At 35.4% G+C, this 17418-nt stretch overlaps 1 protein-coding gene and 1 pseudogene across 1 annotated transcript in view; one reads left to right on the forward strand and one right to left on the reverse strand.

The window, feature by feature from the left end:
- The window catches only part of Epha6 (EPH receptor A6), an 851223-nt gene that overhangs the window by 601805 nt on the left and 232000 nt on the right, over positions 1 to 17418 (reverse strand). The window lies entirely within an intron of this gene.
- LOC117718126 (NACHT, LRR and PYD domains-containing protein 5-like) lies at positions 5359 to 16730 on the forward strand (annotated as a pseudogene).

A 17418-nucleotide genomic window follows, 5' to 3' on the forward strand; every position in this document is an offset into this window, starting at 1 on the left:
GATAAATGTTTTATCAACGATATTGTATTGGGGAGTTTAGATAGTGACTGTATAATTCTAATGTATGTATGACAAGAGAAAACAGATGCTGTATATGACCCCAGAATGCATGAGTTTTCTAACATGTCCTTGAGTAGTTATATCCAAAATATTGGTAGTCTGTTGGACTTCATAGAATTATTCAATGTTTTAATAAGGCTTATTTTATCAAGTACTTATACTATACATCAGTAACTAGGTTTTTACACATGCTAAAACATATTTAAGTAAGCCATGTAATGATGATTGTGATAATATCCATGCTGAGCAATGTCACTGCAAGATTTGTGGCTTTTATTCAGAATTTCAGAATCTGTGAAAAATATAGTATACTCAAAATGTATATTTGAGGAGGGAATTAATCAACTTATTTTTGCTCTGGCATAAAACTGCACCCCTAGCATAGTCTAAAAATACCATGTATTTGGATATTGGTCTATGATGTCCAAATACAGACGGAGGTGAAACCCTGATCACTATTTAGTTATTGATATTTTACTCATTATCTCTCCTGTCATCATGATGACCTCAGCATTCCCTTTGACATCCCCATTGATAGCCACAGTGAGTGGTACAAGATCAGACTTGGCTTTAATACAAACATATATACATATACATGTGCATGCATAATATGTGTATGGGTTTGTGTTTGTGTATGTATATGTGCATGTATATGTTTGTGTGTGTGTATGTTTGTGTAGGTGTATGTTTGTGTATGTGTATGTTTATGTATGTATATTTTTGTGTATGTGTATGTATGTGTATTTTGTGTATGTTTGTGTATGTGTATTACATGTGTATGTGCATATAAAACTATTGTGGTTTTCACTTGCTTTAGCCAGGAGTTCAAGTTTCTCTTTTCTTCCTGTACATCATTTAGTTTTGTGCTTTTCTTGGTTCTAAATGTGTGCTTTTTAGAATTTCTCCATGTATGCCACCTAAATAGCTATTTAGAAAGAAATCTCAAGTCTCCAAGTACCCAAAAATTGTTTTTACTTGTCACAATTTCGGTTAGCCAATGGGTTCATTATGAATCCTCATTTCAGGTACAGGATGTTTAAAATTGAGGTAATGACTCCATTAGCCAAGCAAAAACACAATATTTCAGTTTTATATGCTCTATATCAAAAGAACATGGTAAATAGGTGTTTCCCCTGTGAAATGTAAACAAATTAAACCCAGGACATATGAGGCAATAAATTAGAATTTCTTTTCAGTTACTGTCAGTTGTCTTTTTTCTTCCATTCCTTGAATTTTCAAACCTTATATGTGAGGTAATTTATGCATTCACTGAGCTGAATATATTCTACACACATTATAAACTGGAGTTAAAAAAAGTCACAGTGTCTAACCACCCTTTGCTTTGTACTGTTATACCCTGTAGGAAAAGAAAAAAGATATGAATTTATAGTATGATCTATAAGTAAATGTGTAAAATATATGAAGCCATAATTCATATACATTGATTCTATGCAGCTTTTGTTTTCCTAATTTAAAAAAGTTTTACAATAGCATTCTTTGTAAAATATGCTTGTCAAAAGATCTAACCCAAAAGATAATAGAATTAGTAACATACACGGAATAGCATGGGCTGCTTTCAACTGAATTAAAGTAAATCTCTATACTTTCTTCCAGCATGAGAGAAATATGATAATTTTGTCAGGAAGACTATTGATGTCTCTCTATAAGAATAAAAGATATGAAAAGTCATTATGGTAATTAAATATAATTGCCTTAAATAATTAATACATTATCAATTGCAGTGCACTACTAAGCATTAAATACACATATGAAAATCCAATACAATTGACATTGCTCTGCATTTTATTCAAGAAGTGAAGAAAATAATTTCTGTGAGGTTTTGTTTGTTTGTTTATTTGGTTGTTTTGGTTTTAGAGACAGGGTTACCTTGAATAACAATCCAGGCTGTCCTGGAACTTGATTTTTAGAACAGGTACGATGGTTTGAATATGTTTTGCCCATGGGAAGTGACACTATTAAGAGCTGTCACCTTGTTGAAGGAGGTGTGTTACTGTGTGGGTAGGCTTTGAAAGCCTATGCTTAATTTCTGTCCTATGGGGAAGAAATAGTCTATTCTTAGCTGCCTTCAAATTAAGAGGTAGAACTCTCTGTTCCTTCTCCAGCACATCTGCCTGCATGCTTCAATACTTCCAACCATGGTGAAAATGGACTGAATCTCTGAAACTGTAAGCCAGCCCTAATTAACTGTTGTACTTTATAAGAGTTGCCTTGGTCATGGTGTCATTTCAAACAATGAAACTCTAACAAGACACCAGGTTAGCTGAAAAACTTACAGGGATCTTCCTGCTTCTGCCTCCAGAGTACTGGGATTAAAGGTATGGGCTAACACACTTGGCTTTTCTGAATATGTTTTCAATGAATGCACTAATGACACACATGTTTTTTAGCAGTTTTGAAATTAGATAGGTGAAAACCATATAAATGAATCATTCAACTTTATGAGTGGCTGCTGCAGATCAATACACTTATTCCAATGCTGGAAACAGACTTTTCTCTAGAGCTTCCTCTTTTGGAATCTGGGCTTGTTTGTTCCCGTGTGAATAATGCTGTAGATTTTATGACTATCTTTATTCATTGAGTTTGGGACCACTGGCATCCAGAAGGCAGTATAACTGGGTACTTTTGAAATTAATGTGGTTGAGTGGCCTCCTTTGAAAACTCTGGAATTCTGTATGCTCAGGTGGGGGAAACTATCTAAAGGGAAATATATTTTGTCTGAGCGCTAGGTTTTAATACTGCATCATCAAAATCCTCAGGGCATGTTCACACACACACACACACACACACACACCAGCAACAACAATAAAAAATATTAACACGATATGCCTGCTAGTATAACAGTAGCATTAATGTTATAGAAATAAGCAATAGGATCTAATAGGACCCAAGGCCCACTCTATGTGACAAAATCTATACCTGTCACTGTTAGAGAGTCTGAGAATATGTGTACATAAGGAAACACAATGCTAACATTCTGATAAATTGACCTAATATTAAAATGACTCCTGATGCCAATTGATGTTTGTGTAGATCAAAGGATTTTTTAATAGTCATAAGTAAAGTTTGTTTTTGCAACCAATAGCAATTAACACAGGGCCCTCTGCTGGTCAATGGGCAAAGCACAAAGACGGTGGAGGGCTCAGCTCTATATAGGACATTTGTATCATTCTTAAAATGTTTGTGGATCTTTGTGGATGGAATGGGGTAAGAATGATTGTAAGAACCAGAGGTGATTGAAAGCATCAAGAAAAGAGCTTTCCTGACACATTAGGGCAGGCGCACACATGAATTCACAGTGTAAAAGTAACTTTTATTTTCCTGGTGTAATTATTGTCTTGGAAGCTGACTGCTGAACAAGCTCATGCTAGTTCTTTCTGAACTCGGGTGGGTTGATTCAGCTCAGCTGTTCTGGCTCAAACTCCTCTCTAAGCTGACTGATATAATCTGGCTTCTCTCAGCCTCTCAGTGAATTACTCTATTTGGCCTTAAACTAACTTTTTCAATTTGTTCTAATCGTCTGGCTCCTTATTCTCTGATTTCCACTGCCTCTGCTGACCTACATTGAACTGCATGAACAAACTTCACTCCACTGAGTTGTACATACTGCACTGACTCCCAGCTGACTGAACGCTTCCTCCCTTCACTCCTATATCTAACTCATTCTGTATAACCATTCTATGACTCATCACTTTTTCTTCCCCTCAATTAGATGTCATTGTCTACAATTAAAGATGTGTACAAAGGGCATATCTGTATTCCAGCCAGATCACACAGACCTATAAGGTCTTTGGATGTGATCAGAGTAGCCATTGCTTGATTAAAATTCCTATACACCATAGTGATTATAAATGCATGCACAAGACCTGTTCAGGCTCCAGTCAAATATAATCCTATGTTTGTGTGAGTGTGGACATAAATTATTACCATTAGATGAGGAGGTATTGGCTTTTAAAAGCTCCCGGAATAGGAAGAATTTGTTTATTCTTATGATGTGAATCCTAGTAGTCTAACAATACACAAGGGCATGCCCTACTCTTAAAGGAGCTAGACTGTAAATTGGGAAAGATAAAAATAAATGATGGAATCTTATAGTTTGGTATGGGGATGGAAAGGGGGAAAAGGAGGAGTTGAGAAAGGGAAGTTGAACATATTTAAGATATATTGTATGAAATTATCAAAAAGTTAAAAACAGTTGCAAAATCACTTGTCACTTGCTAGGTACCTAACCTCCATTGTTACTTTGATTGAAAAATACATATAAAAGTGTAAAAACTAATATTGTATTAACTTCTGTGATATTTGTTAGTTTTCATTATCTTTTTTTTTACCATCTTTATATTTATTCTTCAGACATGTGAGAATTGGATCTTATATTTAGCTTGTGAAGTAACTTTTCAGTATGGTGTAACCACACTTCCTGAATATCTGCTCCACAACCCTGATTTTGATTTTGGATTTTTATGTCCAGTATTCTCCTAGAACTGCCCAATAATCTTACTTGGTAAGAAGAGACTTAGAACTCTGACCCTGTTCTAAGCCAGTATATTTTCATTGCTTTACTTGTAACAGAAAATACTGAATGCTACCTTTACAAAGATGTGCTGCTTTTGGCTAGGACACGTATCCACTGAAATGCTAGGCATTACAACATATCAAACACCTGCAGCATGATTTAATATTTAATGTTTGTGAGGCTTTGGGAACATGAAGACTGGAAGGTTATGCTGTAGTAGAAACTGTCAATGAATGCACAAAGGGGTGCAGAAGGAAAAGAGGGAGTAAAGATCAATGGGAGGAAAACATCTTATACAAAGTGTGCTTAGGAAAACTGGTTTATCGTATGGAAAATGCATGAAACAAGAACAAGAGAAGAATAATCAAACATGAGACATGCTGACTGTGTAGGTGGAGTTCAGACTTGCCTCTCAAAGAGCCCTGGTAGCACAATGGGAAAGGACAGTTCCAGGTGTGTAAGAATAGTGACAGAATGAATTCTAGAAAGGTCAGTTGGCCTTCTTTCGGTATTTGTTTAAGAAAAAAAAAAAAACAAAAGAAAGAAAGACAGGATATTTTCCCTTTAGCGATAGTGGCTTAAATGTCAGTATGGATATTAGAGTCACGTCAAATTCCTATTGAAATCGTGCAGCTTCCATTTACTAATTCTGTAACCTTTAGAAACACATTTCTACAACTGGAAAATGTTTTACTGGAAGTGAAGAATATAATATGTCTAAAATGTTTGAGATGGTCAGTGTTCAGTAAATGAAAGTTGTACAAATGGCAATGGCATCAAATAGTAAGATACTCATTAACAGAGCCCATGGCATCTGTCAGGTCAGTTTCCTCTTCGATCTCAGGCATGGTCATAGGTTTCATTTATAATGCAACTCTAACAAAAGAAACTGATTCTTAAGTGTGTATGGGACAATTCGTCATTCCTTGGGGGAATATAACTTACAGTTTTCCACTGTCTAAATAAATTAGTTTCTGTATACACACATCTGCCTGGTTAATGGGCTCTTGTCCCATTTCTAAAATGCAAAATGTACTTGTGTCTTGTGACACAGACCAGGATGTAAGTAATCTGCTTTGACTTCAATGTTCTCCCACTAAATTGAAATGATGCCACTTTTAAAGTTGTTTCTAAACCAGTGAGCTTGAGGTTCTGTCTTCTCATATTCAGCCACAACATAAACTTTTACTCAACTCTCAAATCGTCCCCCAATTGCCTATTATAGCATGAGAGATGACATGTACCAAAGTACCCTAAAGTTTAACTTAACTCTCAGGAACCTACTTCACCTTGAAACTGAAAAATTCTTTCTCTTTTACACCATTTAAGTTTTTCTTCTTCAGACTAGGCATTCTTCTGCCAGTTTTACTACTGGCTGACATGAGTCATGAATAAACATAAGACAAATCTGCTTTGGGACATTCCTACTGTGGTGGTTTGAATATGCTTGGCCCAGTGCATGGACTATTATGAAGTATGATCTCCTTGGAGGAAGTATGGCTTTGTTGGAGGAAATGTGTCACTGTGGTGATACGTTTTGATACCCGCTCTACAGCTGCCTAGAAGACAGTCTTCTGGCTGCCTTCAGATCAAGAGGTGAACTCTCAGCTTCTTCTCCTGCACCAATTCTGCCTGGACATGATTCCAGCCTTAATGATAATGGACTGTATGTCTGAACCAGTAAGCCTACCCTAATTAAATGTTTTCCTCTATAAGAGTCACCTTGGTAATGGTGTCTATTCACAGCAATGAAAACTTTAACTAAGAAACCTACAAATACCAAACACCCTAAAGTAATTACTCCAATTGCTCTATCAACTTTTATATATTGTTTAGCTAAAATTTACACAAAATATTACTAATATGCAATTCACTGATAGGCAAAATTGATTCTTTGACTATATATATATATATATAACATATATATATATATATATATATATATATACATATATGTGTGTGTGTGAGAGAGAGAGACAGAGAGACAGAGAGAGACAGAGAGAGAGAAGAGAGAGAGTATATTCTTTAAATAGATAAATTAATTCTTTATATTAAAATTAGTTTGTCAAAATAACAAATTTCAGATGCCTAAAATCCTTAGATACTTTTTTATGGAAGAAATTTAGTCAATTATTGTTACTCAAGCATAGATTTAAATATTTGGGGCATTAAAATACTCCATAGTAAAAACTCTCAAAAATGGTAGAAAGAAACTGTTACATTATAAATGCATCTATATGTACATGTTGACATGTAGATATTTATTTGAATATTTATGTTATATTGATATTCCTCTCATTGTATGTTTTCTAACCATTTCTGTTTTTTTTTAATTTATTACTGTCAAGCAGTGCATTAATGTAACAATTCAAAGCTCCTCTAACTGTTTGTTATATGGGGCAGAGAGGTGGCTCAATGGGTAGAGTTGTTCATTGGCAGGTCTCATGTCCCTAATTTGGTTTCCAGGACACATACGATGGAAAGAAAAAATGGAATTCAAAAGATTTACAAGTTGTTTTCCAACATTCATTTGCACATCATGGTACACATGAACACACACACATACACACATGCATATACACATATAAACAAACAAACAATAAATATATAAAGTATAATGTAATTTAAAGTTTTCTACCCTAATAATAATATTTAATATTTGTGTTGTTTTTACTTTCTACATTTTTAGGGTTTTGAACACTGGTTCTCAACCTGTGTGTGGCAACTGTTTAGGTTCTCTCACAAAGATTGCCTAAGATCATTGTAAAACATAGATATTGACATTATGATTAATAACATTAGCAAAATTACAGTGATTAACTAGCAGCAACAACAACAAAACCCCAAAGCTGTATGGCTGGGATCACGACATGAAAAACTGATTTAAAGGGTTATAGCATTAGGAAGGTTGAGAGTTCCTACTCTAGAGAAAGGGCTGAGAGGTTAAGAATATCTGATGTTCTTGCTGAAGACTGGAGTTTGATTCCTAGAACTCATCTTAGGAGGCTGAGGAGTACTTCTATCTCCAGTGTCAGTGTATCTGGCATCTTCTATCCACTATGGGTACCCATAGACACTTGTATATGCCCACATACATAGATAACACATACAAAAAATTAACATAAATAGTTTCATATCTGGTAAGAGAAATCTTTGAGTTTCAATTTTATTTTCTACAGGCACTATAATGTGAAATAACTTGAGGAATGTCTGTCAACTCAATGTATATCTAAACTACAACATATGTGTTGAAGGAGACAATGTCTTTTATACTCAATAGTTTTAAACTTAGCCATGAAGATTTTTAGCTAGCTATTATTTTATGAATTTGCATAAATCTAATAATTTGAAGAGGAGATTAAACAGCATTAATTTATAAGGGAAACAAATAGTTCCCATGTGAGATTGTTCAATTTTCTCTCATTATTTCAAAGAGAACGCTTTTCTATTTTGTAGTGAGATGAGAAACAAGTTGAGTAATTGAAAAGTGATTAAGAAGTAAAAGTAAAAGTAAAAGTAACATATCCCCCATACAGGGATCCCTTGTATCTTGGGAAGGAAGTGCCTCACCTTGCAGAAACTTGAAGTGCTAGGGAGGTGAGGGAGGATACCCAGGGTGAGACCCCACTCACACAGAGGAGAAGGGGGGATGGTGGAAGAATTGTGGGAGGGGGTTAATGGGAGGGAACAGTGAACAGAGTGTAAAGTGAATATGTAAAAAAGCAATAAAATGAAATTAAACAAATATATAAAAGGAAAACCTTAGCTTTAAACAGAAACAAATTCAAATTTCTTTATACAATAACATAACTGATAATGTTATCAATTTATAAAAAAATTAATATGCAACACAGAGGTTAAGGTATATAAAAGAAGTATAAACCTGTGAAGTGGCTATGACAAAATCCTGTGATGCTGAACTTATTCAAACTGTGGATATTCTTCCATTTCTTCCAAGTGCCATTCCTGAGATCAGTCCAGTCAAAAGACAAAACCATATAAACTACAAAAAGGCTTAGGGATTTCTTTTTTAAAACTCCCTTTCATTGTTTGACAATGTCATTCATGCAAACAGTTCTTTCACCAGTGAATCAGTTAGCACAAAGAAGGTGGCCATGTGTTCTAGCACTTTATATTTATAGCAACCGTACTTCAAGCATAACATGCATTTTATGATTCGATGTATCAAGCTTGTTTAATCCCATTACTCAAACTATGATTCTCTAAAGGAAACTAAGGTAAGATTTGCAAGAAAATAACACATTTGCTATGGATGGGCTATGAGACTGGTGTGTAAGACAGCATTCATTTTTACATTATAACTTAAATAAAACTTGCCTAAACTGCCATCTGATGAAAGTTACAATTCTTAATAAAAATGGATTTTTTGGGATGATATTAAATGAAGAACAGAAACCACTCCCGGAAGTTACTGAAATCATCTCAAAATAGACTGTTTTATATGTAGCATCTTAAAATATTTTCATGGTAAACTAGCAGTAGTCTTTAACTCTGGAGGACTGAAAATATTTATCTTTCAGTCAAATTGTGAAGGAAATACTTTGCTAAGAAATGGTGGCACGGGTCTTTATCTCAGCACTTGGGAGACAGAGGCAGGAGGATATCTCTCAGTTCTAGGCTACTTATAATAAATCATTTTGGAACATATATTTTAAGGTAGGTGAAAGAAGTAAAATCCCGTGAAGTACACATAGTAACTTGAAGGACTCCATAGAGAGATTCTGTCTCAAAAACCAAAATAAACAAACAGACAAAACAAAACAAACATATTAAAATCAAATAATAATAACCAAAAATAAGTATTTGTTTTTGTACAACTTCCTATTTTATTGTTTGAAAATTTATACAATCGTGTAATTTATTTTGACTAAGTCCACCATTATTCTAAGAATTCTAATTATCCCTGCCCCTCCCCGCACATTTCCTCTCAGCTTCATATACCCCCCACTCTCACCTTTATTTTTAAAACACAGTGAATCCACTAACTGCTTGTTCTATATCATTAGTATAGGACCTTTCACTGGAGCCTTGGTAGCCTTCAGAGGTCATACATCTGGAAAACAATTACTGTTTCTCTACTGAATTTATCAATTACTAGGATCTTCTGATAATGTTGGCACTTTTCAAATCCATTGCTGTGTTTTGTTAGGCTTGATTTTTATAGAATCTTGTGCACAGAAATGGTGATAAAAGAGTTGAGAAAAAGAACAGAAGAAACACTGGCAAACTATCCTTTTCAAGGGGTTAATAATTCAAATAATTCAGTAACAAAAACAACTCAAATGAAAAGTGGGCTTTTGATTCAAGCAGGTGTTTCTCATAAGGTGGATGAATAGCCACAGGCTTATGAAATGATTTCCATCATTAACCGTAAGTCAAACCATTAATGATATACCAATGTATTTCAGTTAAAACAAATATTTTTATAGAGAATGTTGGTGAGGGTGTGGTGAAAGGGAAACTGTTGGAAATGATACAACTTAGTTATAGTCTGAGGGAAACAGTAAAGATGTTCATTATAGAGTCGAAACTAAAGCTAACATATTATTTAGTTTAATTTCTGGAATAAAAACTAATGGACATGAATTCAGTATGCTGGAGAAGTAATCAGCAGCCCCATGACAATAGGACTACTGTTCACAGGAACTGAGATATTGAATTCAACCTAAGTATTCATTGGCAAATTAATAAATAAAGAAAATATATGACTTATATAGTATGAAATATTGAATGCAAAAATAAAGTCTTGCCATTTGTCATGTATTAGCAATAATAATTTTGCTTCAAAAATGAGATCACATTGTATGTACATGAACTTATACTTCATGGTTTCTTAAATTATTGGGTGGTTCTGTAGTGAAATTGTTATTTTATATATACCCATATATCCATAACAGAAGTATATAAGTTTGTCAGTTTAAATGTACTCTGTCCAGAAAAGATCTTATACACACTTGCAAACTATTTGTTAGCTTGGTAGAAAAATTTATCACATTAAATATCAACTTGCATTTGATTATAGTAATTTTGAATACTTTTATGTATGAGTTGTTTATATTCTATTTTTTAATTTCTTTTTCTCACTTACCTTGATATGTTAGTTGAGAGAATGGTACTTTAAAATAATTTATGAAAGTCTTTACATGTCAAAGTTGATCAAACATTATCTATAGGTATAAGTATTTTAATTGTTTTATGGGTTTGGCATAAATTTTAAATTTTGTATTAGTTTTTCTAGTTATAATAGGTTCATTAATTGGACATTAATGTTCATTAACTTATTAGAAAAAGAATATTCTGCTTTTACATATTTTGTTTTGGTTTCAATTTGTTGAAATGTCTTTCTACATGTGAGTGTATTTAGTAAAACAAAACCAAACATAATCACAGCAACAAACCTATAATCCAACAAAAATAGAAAGGACAAAATAATACCAAGTATTTCCAGATTTTATAAAAGAGGAGATCATCTCTAAAAAAGTATGTTTCATACCTTTTGGTACAAATATAAACATGGACATATGTCAGCATATGTGCATATATATTGTGTAACAAATGTTCAAAGTAAGCCTATATTTTAAAAAATAGACTTGACTTCTCTTCTCTTCTCTTCTCTTCTCTTCTCTTCTCTTCTCTTCTCTTCTCTTCTCTTCTTTTCTCTTCTCTTCCCTTCCCTTTTCCTCCTTCTTCTTCTCCCCCTTTCTTTCTCTTTCATTTACAAAATGTCAACAAATACATAAATGTATTTTTTCAGGTCCTTATTATCATCATTCACACTAGAATTTCTTAAATGTTATTGAATTATACATGCTGTCAGTCCACTATTCCAGATTCTTCTTGAAAAAAAAAATAGTTGTAGAAAATGATAGTTACTCCATATATGCATTTTGCAAATGCTGTATAGCATTAGGAGAAAGACTACTATTTCTGAGGTGAGTTTTAATTGAAAAATAATTTCATAAGAAAGCAAATGTTAGTGTTAGAAATAGCTTTCATCTGTTGTCATAAACTTCCTCCCTTGCAAGTCTGCACTTCACTGTCATTTAAAAAGTGACTATGTAGCTATGTAGCACACAGACACCATTTCTGGTATCACAGAATTATGACATTCAGTCTCCAGTCATTTCCAGAAAGGTTACTTTTATTTCATTAACTGCTGAATAATCTACTAGAAATGTACATTATCTTATAAAATCTGATAGATTATAAGAATTTAAAAAGTAAGGAATTTACCGACTGTAATGACAGTAATATAGGAGAAGTGTGATTTGTTATCTGCTTCTATGATTTCAGGAGAGCTATATATTTTTCATTGCAACAATAATAAACGGAAAATACTTAACACTTATTAAGAAAATAAAACTCAAAGAAGCCTACAATTCTAAACATACTATTTTAAAGTGTGGCACACAGATACTCCTTGATAAACAACTATTGTGTAAGTAAAAATATGACCCACAAATGTCAAGCTAAAATAAAACACTGAAAGTAAACAAGGAGGATATGACACTTAAATAACCAAATTTTCTAAGATGCATATCAACAAGTGGATCATATCTTTTTAAAAAATGAGGCAAACATTCCAATAGCCTAGAACCACATACGGAAGATCATGTCACATACTCCATCAATTAAAACCACACTTCATTCTTATTTTTAATAAACTGTGTATTTTCAGCTTCTCATAAAAGTTTTATTTCTCTCTTTTTTTCTTAACTAATAAAATTCTATCACTTTGCCTAAATTTTAGGCTGGCCTACATTCAGGAGCAAGCTAGTAAAAATAAAATAGTTCTAATTTTTCCATATGCCTGTTGAATGAAGATCATGTTACAACAAGTAGTTTCTTACTATGTGACATTCTTAGATTTACAGAAGTTTCTATTTTGCTTTCTAATCTAAGGCAGAGATGACTGTTTCTGTTTAAGTATCAAACAGTACATGTACAGAGGAGATATTTTCAATAGCCAGGGATCAGAATGCTATGTCTTATGAAATACTAAGATAGCTCTATGTAGATTTGTTTGAAACTTTATTAGACTCAGAGTAGGATATCTGTAATGATGGCACTGTTGGAACCTAAAGGATTAATAAAGAAAGGAGGCAGGACAGGGTGGGGAAAGGTTAACCAAAACAAAGTATACATGAAAAACATTATGGGGTCCTACTAATTGTTAAACTAATTACAAAATACAACTTAAAACAAAAAAAAATGATTTCTGATAGAATTACTCTAAATATGTGTATTTTTTTTTTTCAGATTATACTTGTCACTGAAAGTAAATGCCAGTGCAGGGCATTTTGTACTGTCATGGGGGTTATTGGCTAGAGAGGCCCCAGAGATCTCCAAAACATCAAAGGTTATTGACATTGCCTTTGGTTACCTTCCATAAGGACATGCTAAGACCATGTTGCTGGAGACATCTCACATTTTTGATGCAGGACAAAGATAGAACAAGTAATAAACAAATCACAAAAGTACTTTCTTTTGAATAGATTTGATAGTTCAGGAATATGCTATGCAAACTTTTAGGGAAAATATATTATTGATTATATAGAATACTGAAATATGCATACTATAATGCTGTGTGTTTCTGGTGGAGGGGCCTACTGGTACAACAATAACATAACTGCTATGGTGTAATTTATCACTTTCTGATTGGATTTTAGGCCTTCTTGACAAGGGGAAATCTCATGCCTAGAATTGTAAGCAATCTCATAAGCTAACAACGATTACACTTATAAACTTACATCACAGATGCAGAGTTGGCTCTCTTTTTACAGTGGTTGCCGGTTTTCAGAAAGTAAGATCTGCACTGGAGAAAGCACAATGAGTCCTCCAGAAAAACAAAAAACAAAAAACAAAAAACAAAAAACAAAAAAACAAAAAACAAAACAAAACAAAAACCAAAAACAATTCCGAAAGACGAATGATCAGAACAGAAACTGACATCAGAAAGCTCAATGAGTCCTCCCGGAAAAGACAGTACAGTAATCCTGAAAGACCATGGATCAGAAGAGAAATAGAGTCAGAAAGAACACTGACTCGTCCAGAAACAGATGATAAAACAATCCCAAAAGTTCAAGGACCAGACCAGAAACAGACATTAGAAAGTTTAATGACTACTTCAGAAAAAGACAGTACAGCAATCCTGAATGACCAAGGACCAGAGCAGAAACAGAAGACTTACTAGCTGAGGAACAAGATGCAGCGACAAAGGTGGGTAAACAAGGTAACCCACAAGACTACGAGGCCCATGTGATAGCTAAATTCGACACAAGTGTGGATCTACACTATGACAACCCAGAGATGAAAGTATTGTCTGATGCTTTTAGACAATACAAGAAAACCTTGAGGCTTCACACCATTATCCTATATGGAAGACCAGGAGTTGGGAAGTCAGCTTTAGACAGAAGTATTGTTCTGGGCTGGGCACAAGGTAAACTCTACTAAGACATGCCCGATGTCGTCTTTTTCTTTGTTGGAGAAATTAAGTGGATAGAGAAGAGCAGTTTGGCACAGCTGATTACCAAGGAGTGACCAGACTTTTGGGCTCCAGTGACAAAGATCATGTCCCAACCAGAAAGACTCTAGTTTGTCATAGATGGTTTTGACTATATGGACTCTGTCCTCCAAGATGGCGATGATATGATACTCTCCAGAGACTGGAAGGATGAGCAGCCCATATACATCCTGATGTACAGCCTCCTGAGGAAGGCCCTTCTATCCCAGTCCTTGTTCATCATTACCACCAGAAACACAGGCTTAGAAAAGCTCAAGTCAATGGTGGTGTCCCCCTCTATATACTGGTTGAAAGACTGTCTGCATCAAAGATATTTCAAATGGTCCTCGAGAACATCTCTGATGACTACCAGAGAACACAAGTCTTCCATTCCATGATAGAAAATCACCAGCTATTTAACCAATGCCAGGCCCCCTCCATGTGCTTACTGGTCTGTGAAGCTCTACAGCTGCAGAAGAAGCTGGGAAAAGAATGCACCCTACCCTTTCACCAGCTCACCTTGAGAGGGCCTTCCCAGGGCACTCTTAGTCAGGAAGAGCAAATTACTCCAGTGGGTTTGTGCAGGATGGCAGCTGAGGGAGTGTGGACTATTAGGTCAGTGTTCTACGATAATGACCTAAAGAACTACAGCCTAAACAAGTCTGAGATCTCGGCCCTCTTTCACACAAACATCCCTCTCTAGTTTGACCACAACAGTGAGCAGGGTTATATTTTCTTCCACCTTAGCCTGCAAATTTTCTTTGCTGCCTTATATTATGTTTTAGAAGGGCTGGGGGAGTGGAATCAGTATTTTTCCCTCATTAAAAACCAACAGAGCATCATGGATGTGAAGAGAACCAACAACATTCACCTCCTCGGGAGAAAGTGTTTTTTATTTGGTCTCATGAACAAGGATATCTTGAAGATTCTGGAGGTTCTGTGTGGATGTCTCGTGAACCTGACTGTTAAGCAGAACAAGGTCTCATGAACAAGGATATCTTGAAGATTCTGGAGGTTCTGTGTGGATGTCTCGTGAACCTGACTGTTAAGCAGAAGCTCCAACATGGGGTCTCTCTGATATGTCAGCAGGTCAATGACACCAGCCCGATGGATACCCTAGATGCCTTCTACTATCTCTTTGAGTCTCAGGATAAAGAGTTTGTTCACATAGCTCTCAACAGCTTCCAAGAAGTGTGGCTTCTGATTAACCAGAAGATGAACTTGATGGTATCTTCCTACTGTCTCCAGCAATGTCAGAACTTGAAGGCAATCCTGGTGGATATCAGAGACCCTATCTTGGAGGATAATACTCTCAAGCTGTGCCCTCTTGTTGCTCTCCAGAAGACACTATGTGAGCCCCTTATAGAGTGGTGGGAAAACTATTCTGTGCTCAGCACCCACCCAAATTTGAAGGAGCTGGATTTTGGCAACAGCATCTTGAAAAAAATGGGCCATGAAGATACTGTGTGCCTCAAGCTGGGTAGTTCATCCTGCAGTATAGCTGATGTTTAAGAGTGCAGAGATAGTGTCTGGCCTGCAATATCTCTGGATGTTCATTAGCAATCAGAACTTAAAGTACCTTAATCTAGGGAGCACCCCCATGAAGGATGATGACATGCAGTTAGCCTGTGATGTACTGAAACATCCAAGCTGCTCCCTGGAGACTCTGAGGTTAGATACCTGTTAGTTAACCCTCACTGTTTATGAGATGATCTCCACACTCTTTCTTTCAGCCACCAGCCTACATTGTCTCAGCCTGGACAGAAATAAGGTTGGAGTAAAGAGTATGATATCCCTCGGGGACGCCTTGAGTAGCTCAAGGTGTTCACTGAAGAAGCTGATACTGGACAACTGTGACCTCACACCTGTCAGCTGCCACATTCTGTCCTCAGCCCCTTTCAGCAACCAGAATTTGACTCACCTGTACCTGTCAAACAACAACCTGGGGACTGAAGAAGTGCAACAGCTGTATTCATGAAGATTCATGAAGAATCCAGAATGTGCTCCCCAGCAGCTGATACCGAACACTGCAACATTGTAGATGAAGCCTACAGTTTCCTGGCATTGATACATTCAAACTATAGAAAGCTGACACACCTGAACCTGACCATGAACCCCATAGGTAATAGTGCAATGAAGCTACTGTGGGAAGCTCTAAGAACTGGAACTAGTGGACTGCCAGCCCACAGAGAACTGCTATGAGGACCCGGCCTGCATGGTCACAACAACTAAGCACTTAAAAGGCTTGGACCTTGGAAACAACACCCTGGGTGACAAAGGAGTCATCGCAAAGTACCAGCTCCCTGAGGAGACTTGGTTTGGGGGGGGGGGGGGTGTGAGTTGACTTCCAACTGCTGTGAGGCATTGTCATCAGTCATCTCTTGCAACTCGAACCTGAAGAGCCTAAACCTGGTAATGAATGACTTCAGTACATCAGGGATGTTGAAGCAATGCCCTGCCACTAATCTTTTGATAATTGGCCTCTGGAAGCAGCAGTATTATGCCAGGGCGAGAAAAGAGCTGGAGGAAGTGCAGTCTATCAAGCCCTAGGTGGTGATTGATGGTGACTGGTATTCTACTGATGAAGATGACCGTAACTGGTGGAAAAACTGAAGACACGAGTCCTGTCTCCTTCATGTCCTGGAACTTCAGTATCTCTGAAATGTTTGTCTTACCTCAGAGGATGTATTGAGAATGAAATAAACACAGAGCATTTAGAATTTTTTTTTTTTAAAAAAAAAGAAAGAAAAAGAAAAACTTATATCACCTATGGCTACCTGCATCAGATTTGCACAAGACTAAGCCATCCCAAATTTCTACATAGGTGGGGTTAGAGAATCTCTAGACCTCACGTTTTAGTGAGAAGTTGATGGCAGTAAATAGTTACTGGTTGAGGGATACCCAATCCTCTTCTTCATCCTCTCCTCTTGTTCCTGTTAGATGATTTTGACATAAGGAAGTAGTCTCTTTCATCAATGGATGGTCTCATATTCATGCAAATATGAACCAACTGAACTTAATGTTTTTTTTTAATATATATATAACATTATATATAATATATATTACATTATATATATTATATATAACATATGTTATATATATTATATATAATATATAATCATATATATGATTATATATCTTATATATATGATTATATTATATATGTGTGTGTATATGTATACACACATACACACACACACACACACACACACACACACATATATATATATATAATATATATATATATATATATATATATATATATATTATATATATATATATATATGATGGAAAGAAGAAC

The sequence above is a fragment of the Arvicanthis niloticus genome, chromosome 12 (genome assembly GCF_011762505.2).
Source record: "Arvicanthis niloticus isolate mArvNil1 chromosome 12, mArvNil1.pat.X, whole genome shotgun sequence".
Lineage (NCBI taxonomy): Eukaryota > Metazoa > Chordata > Mammalia > Rodentia > Muridae > Arvicanthis > Arvicanthis niloticus.